Here is a 16,138-nt window from a genome sequence, read left to right as displayed (position 1 = left end):
CAGAAAATCAACAAGGAAACAAGAGCTTTGAATGATACATTGGACCAGATGGACCTCATAGATATTTACAGAACATTCCACCCTAAAACAACAGAATACTCATTCTTCTTGAGCACACATGGAACTTTCTCCAGAATAGACCATATACTGGGTCACAAATCAGGTCTCAACTGATACCAAAAGATTGAGATTATTCCCTGCATATTCTCAGACCACAATGCTCTAAAACTGGAACTCAATCACAAGAAAAAATTTGGCAGAAATTCAAACACTTGGAAGCTAAAGACCACTCTGCTCAAGAATGTTTGGGTCAACCAAGAAATCAAAGAAGAATTTAAACAATTCATGGAAATCAATGAGAATGAAAACATATTGGTCCAAAACCTATGGGATACTGCAAAGGCGGTCCTAAGGGGGAAATACATAGCCATCCAAGCCTCACTCAAAAAAATAGAAAAATCCCGAATTCACCAACTAACTCTACACCTTAAAGAACTAGAGAAAAAGCAACAAACGACGCCTAAGCCATGCATTAGAAGAGAAATAATTAAAATTAGAGCAGAAATCAATGAATTAGAAACCAGAAACACAGTAGATCAGATCAATGAAACTAGAAGTTGGTTCTTTGAAAGAATTAATAAGATTGATAAACCACTGACCAGACTTATCCAAAAGAAGAGAGAAAGGACCCAAATTAAAAAAATTATGAATGAAAGGGGAGAGATCATGACCAACACCAAGGAAATAGAAACAATTATTAGAAATTATTATCAACAACTATATGCCAATAAACTGAGCAATCTGGATGAAATGGAGGCCTTCCTGGAAACCTATAAGCTGCCAAGACTGAAACAGGAAGAAATTGACAACCTGAATAGGCCAATAACCAGTAACGAGATTGAAGCAGTGATCAAAAACCTCCCAAAAAACAAGAATCCAGGGCTTGATGGAGTCCCTGGGGAATTCTACCAAACATTCAAAGAAGAAATAATACCTATTCTACTGAAGCTGTTTCAAAAAATAGAAACAGAAGGAAAACTTCCGAACTCATTCTGTGAGGCCAGCATTACCTTAATCCCCAAACCAGGCAAAGACCCCATCAAAAAGGAGAATTTCAGACCGATATCCCTGATGAATATGGATTCCAAAATCCTCAACAAAATCCTAGCTAATAGGATCCAACAATACATTAAAAGGATCATCCACCACGACCAAGTGGGATTTATCCCCGGGATGCAAGGGTGGTTCAACATTCGCAAATCAATCAATGTGATAGAACACATTAATAAGAAGAGGGAGAAGAACCATATGGTCCTCTCAATTGATGCAGAAAAAGCATTTGACAAAATACAACATCCTTTCCTGATTAAAACTCTCCAGAGTATAGGGATAGAGGGAACATTCCTCAAGCTCATAAAATCCATCTATGATAAACCCACAGCGAATATCATCCTCAGTGGGGAAAAGCTGAGAGCCTTTCCCTTAAGATCAGGGACACGTCAAGGGTGCCCACTCTCACCACTGTTGTTCAACATAGTACTAGAAGTCCTAGCAACAGCAATCAGACAACAAAAAGAAATAAAAGGTATTCAAATTGGCAAAGAAGAAGTCAAACTCTCTCTTTTCGCAGACGACATGATACTTTATGTGGAAAACCCAAAAGACTCCACCCCCAAATTACTAGAACTCATCCAGCAATTCAGTAATGTGGCAGGATACAAAATCAATGCACAGAAATCAGTTGCTTTCTTATACACTAACAACGCAACTGTAGAAAGAGAAATTAAAGAAACGATTCCATTTACAATAGCACCAAAAACCATAAGAAAGCTCGAAATAAACCTAACCAAAGAGGTAAAGGATCTATACTCTAGGAACTACAAAACACTCATGAAAGAAATTGAAGAAGACACAAAAAGATGGAAAAATATTCCATGCTCATGGATCGGAAGAATAAACATTGTTAAAATGTCTATGCTACCCAGAGCAATCTATACCTTCAATGCCATCCCAATCAAAATTCCAATGACATTTTTCAAAGTGCTGGAACAAACAATCCTAAAATTTGTATGGAATCAGAAAAGACCCTGAATCACCAAGGAGATGTTGAAAAAGAAAAACAAAGCTGGGGGCATCACGTTGCCCGATTTAAGCTATATTACAAAGCAGTGATCACCAAGACAGCATGGTACTGGCACAAAAACAGACATACAGACCAATGGAACAGAATAGAGAACCCAGATATGGACCCTCAACTCTATGGTCAAATAATCTTTGACCAAGCAGGAAAAAAACATGCAATGGAAAAAAGACAGTCTCTTCAATAAATGGTGCTGGGAAAATTGGACAGCCACATGCAGAAGAATGAAACTCTACCATTCTCTAACACCACTCACAAAGAAACTCAAAGTGGATGAAAGACCTCAATGTGAGACAGGAATCCATCAAAATCCTAGAGGAGAACATAGGCAGTAACCTCTTTGACATCGGCCACAGCAACTTCTTTCAAGAGACATCTCCAGATCGGGGCGGAGCAAGATGGCGGAGGAGTAGGAGACCTGGATTTCGTCTGGTCTCAGGAATTCAGCTGGATAGGGATCAAACCATTCTGAACACCTACAAACTCAACAGGAGATCGAAGAAAGGAAAAGCAACAACTCTCTGAACAGAGAAGCGACCACTTTCTGGAAGGTAGGACGTGCGGAGAAGTGAATCCGAGGCGATATTCGGGAGGATAGACGGTGGGGGAGGGGCCTCCGGCGGCCGCTTCTGGCAAGTGATAGAGCCGCGGAGCACAAAATCGGAACTTTTAAAAGTCTGCTCCACTGAGGGATGTCACTCTGGTGGCTAAGCGGGGGGTGGAACCCTCCGGGACAGTGTGGTCTCACGACTCTCGGGGTCACAGAAAGACCGGGGGTGCCTGAGTGTGGCAGAGCTCCCAGGTATCGGAGCAGGGAAGCCGGCTGCCGAGGCGGAGCCCAGGCGCGGGCTCTCAGCTCGGGGTGGCCATAGACCGTGATCCGCGGCACAGTCGGGCCCCTGCTCCTCCAGCAGGGACCCAACAAGTGGCAGATCCGGGGAGACTCACCTTCCTCCCCCGGGAGGAGCCGCGCAGGAGTGCACCGCAGGGATCTGCTGGGTTTGGAGACTCCACCCGGGGTCGGTGCCAGAGATAGAAACGCGCGGTCACAGGCCGGGTGAGCACGGAGTGCGGCTGGAGACCGGGGAGACGGGAGTGACTGACGACTTTTCTCTGGGGGCTCACTTGGAAGCGGGGCCCCGAGTTCTCGGCTCCTCCGCGGCGGAGATTTGGAGGCCGCCATTTTCACTCTCCTCCTCCAAAGCTGTACGGAAAGCTCGCAGGGAACAAAAGCCCCGGAGAGCAAACCGGAGCAGATTACTTAGCTGGGAGGGGGCAAGGGCGGGGCAATTCCGCCTCCGGCAAAGACATTTGGAAACCACGGCAACAGGCCCCTCCCCAGAAGATCAGCGAGAACAGCCAGCCAAGACCAAGTTTACCCATCAATGAGAACGGCAGAACTCCAGTGCTAGGGGAATATTGCACATAGAATTCATGGCTTTTTTACCATGATTCTTTAGTCTTTAAAAGTTAATTTTTTTTAACTGTCTTTTTTTCTTTTTTTTTCTTTTTGAATTTTTCTTTTTCCCTTTTTCAACCAACATCTTATCAATTCCTTTTTTTAAAAAAAAAAAAAACATTTTTATTTTTCATTTTTAGAGTCATATTCTATCCCTTCATAGTAGTTACCCGTATTTTTGGCTTATATATATAAGTTGTTCTCTCTTTAAAATTTTGAGATAGTTTCTTCTAACAGATCAAAATATATCCCAAATCTCTAGTATATGGTGTTTTCTATTCCCCTGCCTGATCACATCCTCTCCCTTTTTTTTTTCTTTTTTTAAATCATCTTCTTTCTTTTTTCAAACAACTTCTTATCAATTCCTTTTATAAAATTTTTTATAATTTCCATCTTTACAGTCATATTCCATCCCTTCATCATATCAACCCTTATTTTTGTACATATATAAGTTTTTCTTTCTTTAAAATTTTGGGAGGCACTTTCTTCTAAAAGACCAAAATACACCCCAAATCTAGTGTGTGGCACTGATCTATATACCAGCCTGATCATATTTGATCACATTCTGGTTTTTTTGTTGTTGTTGTTTTGTTTTGTTTGTTTTTGTTTTTATCTTTATCTTTTTCTTTTTTTTCTTTTTCTTTTTTCTCTCTTTCCCTTTCTTTTCCCACTGCTTCAGGTTTTTTCTGATTTGTTTAGAGTATATTTTCTGGGGACATTGATACTCTGCTACCATTTTGTTCTCTCATTAATCTATTCTCCTCTGCACAAAATGACAAGACGGAAAAAATCACCTCAACAAAAAGAACAAGAAGTAGTACCGACTGCCAGGGACCTACTCAATACGGACATTAGTACAATGTCAGATCTAGAGTTCAGAATCATCACTTTAAAGATACTAGCTGGGCTTGAAAAAAATATGGAAGTTATTAGAGAAACCCTTTCTGGAGAAGTAAAAGAACTAAAATCCAACCAAGTAGAAATGAAAAAGGCTATTAATGAGGTGCAATCAAAAATGGGGGCACTAACTGCTAGAATAAATGAGGCAGAAGAGAGAATCAGTAATATAGAAGATGAAATGATGGAAAATAAAGAAGCTGAGAAAAAGAGAGATAAACAACTACTGGATCACGAGGGCAGAATTCGAGAGATAAGCGATACCATAAGACGAAACAACATTAGAATAATTGGGATCCCAGAAGAAGAAAGAGAGAGAGGGGCAGAAGGTATAATGGAACAAATTATAGTAGAGAACTTCCCTAATTTGGGGAAGGAAACAGGCATGAAAATCCAGGAAGCACAGAGAACCCCTCTCAAAATCAATAAAAATAGGTCAACACCCTGACATCTAATAGTAAAACTTACGAGTCTCATAGACAAAGAGAAAATCCTGAAAGCACCTCGGGAGAAGAGATATGTAACCTACAAGGGTAGAAACATTAGATTGGCAACAGACCTATCCACAGAGACCTGGCAGGCCAGAAAGGACTGGCAGGATATATTCAGAGCACTAAATGAGAAAAATATGCAGCCAAGAACACTCTATCCAGCTAGGCTGTCATTGAAAACTGAAGGAGAGATAAAAAGCTTCCAGGACAAACAAAAACTAAAGGAATTTGCAAACACAAAACCAGCCCTACAAGAAATCTTGAAAGGGGTCCTCTAAGCAAAGAGAGAGCCTAAAAGCAACATAGACCAGAAAGGAACACAGACAATATACGGTAACAGTCACCTTACAGGCAATACAATGGCACTAAATTCCTATCTTTCAATAGTTACCCTGAATGTAAATGGGCTCAATGCCCCAATCAAAAGACACAGGCTATCAGACTGGATTAAAAAACAAGACCCATCGATATGCTGTCTGCAAGAGACTCATTTTAGAACCAAAGACACCCCCAGGTTGAAAGTGAGGGGGTGGAAAACCATTTACCATGCTAATGGACACCAAAAGAAAGCTGGGGTGGCAATCCTTATATCAGACAAATTAGATTTTAAACCAAAGACTGTAATAAGAGATGAGGAAGGACACTATATCCTACTTAAAGGATCTATCCAACAAGAAGATCTAACAATTGTAAATATCTATGCCCCTAACATGGGAGTAGCCAATTATATAAGCCAATTAATAACAAAAGCAAAGAAACACATCGACAACAATACAATAATAGTGGGGGACTTTAACACCCCCCTCACTGAAATGGACAGATCGTCTAAGCAAAAGATCAACAAGGAAATAAAGACTTTAATGACACACTGGACCAAATGGACTTTACAGACATATTCAGAACATTCCACCCCAAAGCAACGGAATACACATTCTTCTCTAGTGCCCATGGAACATTCTCCAGAATAGATCACATCCTAGGTCATAAATCAGGTCTCAACTGGTACCAAAAGATTGGAATCATTCCCTGCCTATTTTCAGACCACAATGCTTTGAAACTAGAGCTCAATCACAAGACAAAAGTCAGAAAGAACTCAAATACATGGAGGCTAAAGAGCATCCTACTGAAGAACGAATGGGTCAACCAGGAAATTAAAGAAGAATTAAAAAAATACATGGAAACCAATGAAAATGAAAACACAACTATTCAAAATCTTTGGGATGCAGCAAAGGCAGTCCTGAGAGGAAAGTATATAGCAATACAAGCCTTTCTCAAGAAGCAAGAAAGGTCTCAAGTACACAACCTAACCCTACACCTAAAGGAGCTGGAGAAAGAACAGCAAAGAAAGCCTAAACCCAGCAGGAGAAGAGAAATAATAAAGATCAGAGCAGAAATCAATGAAATAGAAACTAAAAGAACAGTAGAACAGATCAACGAAACTAGGAGCTGGTTCTTTGAAAGAATTAACAAGATTGATAAACCCCTGGCCAGACTTATCAAAAAGAGAAGAGAAATGACCCAAATCAACAAAATCATGAATGAAAGAGGAGAGATCACAACCAACACCAAAGAAATACAAACAATTATAAGAACATATTATGAGCAACTCTATGCCAGCAAATTAAATAACCTGGAAGAAATGGATGCATTCCTAGAGATGTACCAACTACCAAAACTGAACCAGGATGAAATAGAAAACCTGAACAGACCTATAACCACTAAGGAAATTGAAGCAGTCATCAAAAATCTCCCAAAAAACAAAAGCCCATGGGCCAGATGGCTTCCCAGGGGAATTCTACCAAACATTTCAAGAAGAATTAATACCTATTCTTCTGAAACTGTTCCAAAAAATAGAAATGGAAGGAAAACTTCCAAACTCATTTTATGAGGCCAGCATTACCTTGATCCCAAAACCAGACAAAGACCCCATCAAAAAGGAGAATTACAGACCAATATCCCTGATGAACATGGATGCAAAAATTCTCACCAAAATACTAGCCAATAGGATCCAACAGTACATTAAAAGGATTATTCACCACGACCAAGTGGGATTTATCCCTGGGCTGCAAGGTTGGTTCAACATCCGCAAATCAATCAATGTGATACAATACATTAACAAAAGAAAGAACAAGAATCATAGGATCCTCTCAATAGATGCAGAAAAAGCATTTGACAAAGTACAGCAACCTTTCTTGATCAAAACTCTTCAGAGTATAGGGATAGAGGGTACATACCTCAATATCATAAAAGCCATCTATGAAAAACCTACAGCGAATATCATTCTCAATGGGGAAAAACTGAGAGCTTTCCCCCTAAGGTCAGGAACGCGGCAGGGATGTCCACTATCACCACTGCTATTCAACATAGTATTGGAAGTCCTAGCCACAGCAATCAGACAACAAAAAGAAATCAAAGGCATCCAAATTGGCAAGGAAGAAGTCAAACTCTCACTCTTTGCAGATGATATGATACTTTATGTGGAAAACCCAAAAGACTCCACCCCAAAACTGCTAGAACTCATACAGAAATTCAGTAAAGTGGCAGGATATAAAATCAATGCACAGAAGTCAGTGGCATTCCTATACACCAACAACAAGACAGAAGAAAGAGAAATTAAGGAGTCGATCCCATTTACAATTGCACCCAAAACCATAAGATACCTAGGAATAAATCTAACCAAAGAGACAAAGGATCTGTACTCAGAAAACTATAAAATATTCATGAAAGAAATTGAGGAAGACACAAAGAAATGGAAAAACGTTCCATGCTCATGGATTGGAAGAACAAATATTGTGAAGATGTCAATGCTACCTAGAGCAATCTACACATTCAATGCAATCCCCATCAAAATACCATCCACTTTTTTCAAAGAAATGGAACAAATAATCCTAAAATTTGTATGGAACCAGAAAAGACCCCGCATACCCAGAGGAATGTTGAAAAAGAAAAGCAAAGCCGGCGGCATCACAATTCCGGACTTCCAGCTCTATTACAAAGCTGTCATCATTAAGACAGCATGGTACTGGCACAAAAACAGACACATAGATCAATGGAACAGAATAGAGAGCCCAGAAATGGACCCTCAACTCTATGGTCAACTCATCTTTGACAAAGTGGGAAAGAATGTCCAATGGAACAAAGACAGTCTCTTCAACAAATGGTGTTGGGAAAATTGGATAGCCACATGCAGAAGAATGAAACTGGACCATTTCCTTACACCACACACAAAAATAGACTCCAAATGGTTGAAAGACCTCAATGTGAGACAGGAGTCCATCAAAATCCTAAAGGAGAACATAGGCAGCAACCTCTTTGACCTCAGCCAAAGCAACTTCTTCCTAGAAACATCGCCAAAGGCAAGGGAGGCAAGGGCAAAAATGAACTATTGGGACTTCATCAAGATAAAACGCTTTTGCAAAGCAAAGGAAACAGTCAACAAAACCAAAAGACAACCGACAGAATGGGAGAAGATATTTGCAAATGACATATCAGATAAAGGGCTAGTATCCAAAATCTATAAAGAACTCATCAAACTCAACACCCAAAGAACAAAGAACCCAATCAAGAAATGGGCAGAAGACATGAACAGACATTTTTCCAAAGAAGACATCCAAATGGCCAACAGACACATGAAAAAGTGCTCAATATCGCTCAGCATCAGGGAAATCCAAATCAAAACCTCAATGAGATACCACCTCACACCAGTCGGAATGGCTAAAATTAACAAGTCAGGAAATGACAGATGTTGGCGGGGATGCGGAGAAAGGGGAAGCCTCTTACACTGTTGGTGGGAATGCAAGCTGGTGCAGCCACCCTGGAAAACTGTATGGCGGTTCCTCAAAAAGTTGAAAATAGAGCTACCATATGATCCAGCAATTGCACTACTGGGTATTTACCCCAAAGATACAAAAGTAGGGATCCGAAGGGGTACGTGCACCCCAATGTTTATAGCAGCAATGTCCACAATAGCCAAACTGTGGAAAGAGCCAAGATGTCCATCGACAGATGAATGGATAAAGAAGATTTGGTATATATATACAATGGAATATTATGCAGCCATCAAAAGGAATGAGATCTTGCCATTTGCAATGACGTGGATGGAACTGGAGGGTATTATGTTGAGTGAAATAAGTCAAACAGAGAAAGACATGTATCATATGATCTCACTGATATGAGGAATTCTTAATCTCAGGAAACAAACTGAGGGTTGCTGGAGTGGGGGGTGGGGTGGGAAGGATGGGGTGACTGGGTGATAGACACTGGGGAGGGTATGTGCTTTGGTAAGCGCTGTGAATTGTGCAAGACCGTTGACTCTCAGATCTGTACCTCTGAAACAAATAATGCAATATATGTTAAGAAAAAAAAAAAGAAGAAGAAGGTAGTGGGAGGGGAAGAATAAAGCGGGGGAAATCGGAGGGGTAGACGAACCATGAGAGACGATGGACTCTGAAAAACAAACAGGGTTCTAGAGGGGAGGGGGGTGGGAGGATGGGTTAGCCTGGTGGTGGGTATTGAGGAGGGCACATTCTGCATGGAGCACTGGGTGTTATGCACAAACAATGAATCATGGAACACTTCATCTAAAACTAATGATGTAATGTATGGGGATTAACATAAGAATAAAAAAAAATGAAAAAAAAAGAGACATCTCCAAAAGCTAGTGAAACAAAAGCAAAAATGAACTTTTGGGACTTCATCAAGATAAAAAGCTTCTGCACAGCAAAGGAAACAGTCAACAAAACAAAGAGGCAACCCACAGAATGGGAGAAGATATTTGCAAATGACACTACAGATAAAGGGCTGGTATCCAAAATCTATAAAGAACTTCTCAAACTCAACACCCAAAAAACAAATAATCAAGTCAAAAAGTGGGCAGAAGAGATGAACAGACACTTCTCTGAAGAAGACATACAAATGGCTAATGGACACATGAAAAATGTTCATCATCATTAGCCATCAGGGAAATCCAAATCAAAACCACACTGAGATACCACCTTACACCAGTTAGAATGGCAAAAATGGACAGGGAAAGAAACAACAAATGTTGGAGAGGTTGTGGAGAAAGGGGAACCCTCTTACACTTTTGGTGGGAATGCAAGTTGGTACAGCCACTTTGGAAAACAGTGTGGAGGTTCCCCAAAAATTTAAAAATAGAGCTACCCTATGACCCAGCAATTGCACTCCTGGATATTTACCTCAAAGACACAGATGTAGTGAAAAGAAAGGCCATATGCACCCCAATGTTCATAGTAGCAATGTCCGCAATAGCCAAACCGTGGAAAGAGCCAAGATGCCCTTCAACAGATGAATGGATAAAGAAGATGTGGTCCATATATACAACGGAATATTACTCAGCCATCAGAAAAGATGAATACCCAACTTTTACATCAACATCGATGGGACTGGAGGAGATTATGCTAAGTGAAATACATCAAGCAGAGAAAGTTAATTATCATATGGTTTCACTTATTTGTAGAACATAAGGAATAGCATGGAGGACACTAGGAGAAGGAAGGGAAAAATGAAGGGGGCGAAATCGGAGGGAGAGATGAACCATGAGAGACTATGGACCTGAGAAACAAACAGGGTTTTAGAGGGGAGGGGGGAGGGGGGATTGGTTAGCCCGGTGATGGGTATTAAGGAGGGCACGTACTGCATGGAGCACTGGGTGTTATACGAAAACAATGGATCGTGGATCACTACATCAAAAACTAATGATGTATTGTATGGTGACTAACATAACATAATAAAATTAAAAACTACCAAAAAAAAAAAAACTCTACAGCTAGCATGATACTTAATATCGAAAGATTAATTGCATTACCCCCTAAATTGGGACAGGACAAAGATGTCTTCTCTCATTGATTCTATCCAGCATTGTACTGGTGGTCCTAGGCAATATAAAACAAAATATAAAACAGAGAGATAATAAAAGCTCTAAGTAGAAAATTCTCAGCAATGTATAAAAATAATCCACCAATACTAATAAGTGACTTTAACAAGGTCAATACATAAAATAGATTGTGCTTATATAAATTACCAGCATTCAGTTGGAAACTGGAATAAGGAAACCATGGCATTTATAGTAACATCACAAAACATGAGATTCTTAAATATAAATGTAATAAAATATGCTCAAACCTACATACTAAAAATTACAAAATAAAGACAGAAAGTGAAGAAGACTAACTAATAGAAAGATATATCATGTTGATGGATCAGGACTCAATATTGTTATGATGTTTGTCAATTTTCCCCAAACTTATCTATAGATTCAATGTAATCTCAATCAAAACTCTAGGGGGCTTTTATCTAAAAATTGAAAAGATGATTCCAAAATTTATATGGATATGCAAAGGAACTAGAATAACAAAGACTATTTTTTAAAAGAACAAATAAGAGAATTTATACTATCTAATTTTAAGTTTTACTATAAAACTAAATACAAAGGTATAGTAAGCGAGAAAATGTGGCACTGCAAAAGGGTATAAAGGTAGACATCTAGATCAATGGAACAATATGGAAATAGTTCCACACATATATGGTCAATTGATGGTGCCATATTAGTTTTCCATTGCTGCTATAACAAATTACCATCAATTTAGTGGCTTAAAACAGCACAAATTTATTTTATGGTTCTGTAAATTAGAAGCCCAACACCAAGCTCATAGAGCTGAAGTCAAGATGTCACCAAGGCTATGCACCTTCTAGAAGTTCTAGGGAAGAATCTGTTTCCTTGCCTTTTCCAGTTTTTAGAAGGTGCCCTCAATCCTGTGTTTATGGTCCCCTTCCTCCATCTTCAAATTCAGCAGATCTGGGTCAAGTACTTTTCACATTACCTCACTCTAACTTCTATTCTGCTCTCTTTTTCTATTGTTAAGGATTTCTGATTACATCAAACCAACCCAGACAACCAGGAATAATCTCCCTATTTTAAGGTCACTCTATTAGCAAACTTAATTCCACCTGTAACCTTAATTAACCTTTGCCATGTTACCTAATATTTACATGTTGGGTAGAACATGGACATTGTCGGGGAGGGGGGTCATTGTTCTCCCTACCACATACAGATGCCAAGGTAAGTCCATGGGGAAAGAGTAGTCTTTTCAACATCTGGTGCTGGTACAACTGGATATCCACGTGGAAAAAAATAAATCTGATCATGACTTAACCCCACCACAAAATTATCTTAAAAAATATCATATATCTAAATATAAAAATGAAAACTATAAAACTTCTAGAAGAACATCTTTATGACCTAAAAGAAGGCAAAGATTTCTTAGGACAGAAAGGACATAAATTGGGGGATGACTGGGTGGCTCAGTCGGTTAAGCATTTGCCTTTGACTCAGGTCATGGTCCCAGGGTCCTGGACTCCAACCCCACGTCGAGTTCCCTGCTCTGTGGGGAGCCTACTTCTCCCTCTCCCTCTGTCCTCCACTCATGCTCTTTCTCACTCTCTATCTCAAATAAATAAAATCTTAAAAACAAAAAAAGAAAAGAAAAACACAAACTATAAAAGAAAAATTGGCTTAATTGTTTTGCAACAATATTAAAAATTTTTTACTTTAAACGATGCTGTTAAAAAGTCAAAAGCAAGCCTCAGACTAGGAGAAAATATTCGCAAGCATATATCTGATGAAGAATTTGTATACAGAGTATATGAAGAATTCTTACAATTCAATAATAGGAAGACAAAAACTCAATTTAAAACGTGGGCAAGAGCTTGAGGGAGCAAGATGGCGGAGGAGTAGGAGACCTGGATTTCGTCTCCTCTCAGGAATTTAGCTGGATAGGGATCAAACCATTCTGAACACCTACAAACTCAACAGGAGATTGAAGAAAAGAATAGCAACAACTCTCTGAACAGAGAAGCGACCACTTTCTGGAAGGTAGGACGTGCGGAGAAGTGAATCCGAGGCGATATTCGGGAGGATAGACGGTGGGGGAGGGGCCTCCGGCGGCCGCTTCTGGCAAGTGATAGAGCCGCGGAGCACAAAATCGGAACTTTTAAAAGTCTGCTCCACTGAGGGACGTCACTCTGGTGGCTAAGCGGGGGGTGGAACCCTCCGGGACAGTGTGGTCTCAGGACCCTCGGGGTCACAGAAAGACCGGGGGTGCCTGAGTGTGGCAGATCTCCCAGGTAACGGAGCAGGGAAGCCGGCTGCCGAGGCGGAGCCCAGGCGCGGGCTCTCAGCTCGGGGTTGCCATAAACCGTGATCCGCGGCACAGTTGGGCCCCTGCTCCTCCAGCAGGGACCCAACAAGTGGCAGATCCGGGGAGACTCACCTTCCTCCCCCGGGAGGAGCTGCGCAGGAGTGCACCGCAGGGATCTGCTGGGTTTGGAGACTCCACCCGGGGTCGGGTGCCAGAGATAGAAGCGTGGTCACAGGCCGGGTGAGCACGGAGTGCGGCTGGAGACCCGGGAGACGGGAGTGACTGACGGCTTTTCTCTGGGGGCTCACTGAGAAGAGGGGCCCTGAGTTCTCAGCTCCTCCAGGGCAGAGATTGGGAGGCCGCCATTTTCACTCTCCGCCTCCAAAGCTGTACGGAAAGCTCGCAGGGAACAAAAGCCCCGGAGAGCAAACCGGAGCAGATTACTTAGCTGGGAGGGGGCAAGGGCGGGGCAATTCCGCCTCCGGCAAAGACATTTGGAAACCACGGCAACAGGCCCCTCCCCAGAAGATCAGCGAGAACAGCCAGCCAAGACCAAGTTTACCCATCAATGAGAACGGCAGAACTCCAGCGCTAGGGGAATAATGCAAATAGAATTCATTGCTTTTTTACCATGATTCTTTAGTCTTTCAAAGTTAATTTTTTTTAACTGTATTTTTTTTTTGAATTTTTCTTTTTCCCTTTTTCAACCAACATCTTATCAATCCCTTTTTAAAAAACATTTTTATTTTTCATTTTTAGAGTCATATTCTATCCCTTCATAGTAGTTACCTGTATTTTTGGCATATATATATAAGTTGTTCTCTCTTTAAAATTTTGAGATAGTTTCTTCTAACAGATCAAAATATACTCTAAATCTCTAGTGTATGGGTTTTTTTCTACCTGCCTGATCACATTCTCTCCCGTTTCTTTTTCTTTTTTTTTTTAAATCCTCTTCTTTCTTTTTTCAAACAACTTCTTATCAATTCCTTTTATAAAATTTTTTATAATTTCCATCTTTACAGTCATGTTCCATCCCTTCATCATATCAACCCTTACTTTTGTACATATATAAGTTTTTCTTTCTTTAAAATTTTGGGAGGCACTTTCTTCTAACAGACCAAAATACACCCAAAATCTAGTGTGTGGCACTGATCTATATACCAGACTGATCATATTTGATCACATTCTGGGTTTTTTTTTGTCTTGTTCTGTTTCTGTTTGTTTTTATCTTTATCTTTTTCTTTTTTTTTTTCTTTTTCTTTTTTCTCTCTTTCCCTTTCTTTTCCCACTGCTTCAGGTCTTTTCTGATTTGTTTAGAGTATATTTTCTGGGAACGTTGTTACACTGTTAGCATTTTGTTCTCTCATTAATCTATTCTCCTCTGGACAAAATGACAAGACGGAAAAAATCACCTCAACAAAAAGAACAAGAAGTAGTACCGACTGTCAGGGACCTACTCAATACGGACATTAGTACAATGTCAGCTCTAGAGGTCGGAATCATCACTTTAAATATACTAGCTGGGCTTGAAAAAGGCATGGAAGTTATTAGAGAAACCCTTTCTGGAGAAGTAAAAGAACTAAAATCTAACCAAGTAGAAATCAAAAAGGCTATTAATGAGCTGCAATCAAATATGGGGGCACTAACTGCTAGGATAAATGAGGCAGAGGAGAGAATCAGTTATATAGAAGACCAAATGATGGAAAATAAAGAAGCTGAGAAAAAGAGAGATAAACAACTACTGGATCACGAGGGCAGAATTCGAGAGATAAGCGATACCATAAGACGAAACAACATTAGAATAATTGGGATCCCAGAAGAAGAAGAAAGAGAGAGAGGGGCAGAAGGTATATTGGAGCAAATTATAGCAGAGAACTTCCCTAATTTGGGGAAGGAAACAGGCATGAAAATCCAGGAATCACAGAGAACCCCTCTCAAAATCAATAAAAATAGGTCAACACCCTGACATCTAATAGTAAAACTTATGAGTCTCATAGACAAAGAGAAAATCCTGAAAGCACCTCGGGAGAAGAGATATGTAACCTACAAGGGTAGAAACATTAGATTGGCAACAGACCTATCCACAGAGACCTGGCAGGCCAGAAAGGACTGGCAGGATATATTCAGGGCACTAAATGAGAAAAATATGCAGCCAAGAACACTCTATCCAGCTAGGGTGTCATTGAAAATTGAAGGAGAGATAAAAAGCTTCCAGGACAAACAAAAACTAAAGGAATTTGCAAACACGAAACCAGCCCTACAAGAAATCTTGAAAGGGGTCCTCTAAGCAAAGAGAGACCCTAAAAGCAACATAGACCAGAGAGGAACACAGACAATATACAGTAACAGTCACCTTACAGGCAATACAGTGGCACTAAATTCCTCTTTCAATAGTTACCCTGAATGTAAATGGGCTAAATGCCCCAGTCAAAAGACACAGGCTATCAGATTGGATTAAAAAACAAGACCCATCAATATGCTGTCTGCAAGAGACTCATTTTAGAACCAAAGACACCCCCAGATTGAAAGTGAGGGGGTGGAAAACCATTTACCATGCTAATGGACACCAAAAGAAAGCTGGGGTGGCAATCCTTATATCAGACAAATTAGATTTTAAACCAAAGACTGTAATAAGAGATGAGGAAGGACACTATATCCTACTTAAAGGGTCTATCCAATAAGAAGATCTAACAATTGTAAATATCTATGCCCCTAACATGGGAGCAGCCAATTATATAAGCCAATTAATAACAAAAGCAAAGAAACTCATCGACAACAATACAATAATAGTGGGGGACTTTAACACCCCCCTCACTGAAACGGACAGATCGTCTAAGCAAAAGATCAACAAGGAAGTAAAGACTTTAAATGACACACTGGACCAAATGGACTTCACAGATATATTCAGAACATTCCATCCCAAAGCAACGGAATACACATTCTTCTCTAGTGCCCATTGAACATTCTCCAGAATCTATCACATCCTAGGTCATAA

Source organism: Neomonachus schauinslandi, chromosome 4, assembly GCF_002201575.2.
Source record: "Neomonachus schauinslandi chromosome 4, ASM220157v2, whole genome shotgun sequence".
NCBI lineage: Eukaryota > Metazoa > Chordata > Mammalia > Carnivora > Phocidae > Neomonachus > Neomonachus schauinslandi.
Note: the sequence above shows the minus strand (reverse complement) of the source record.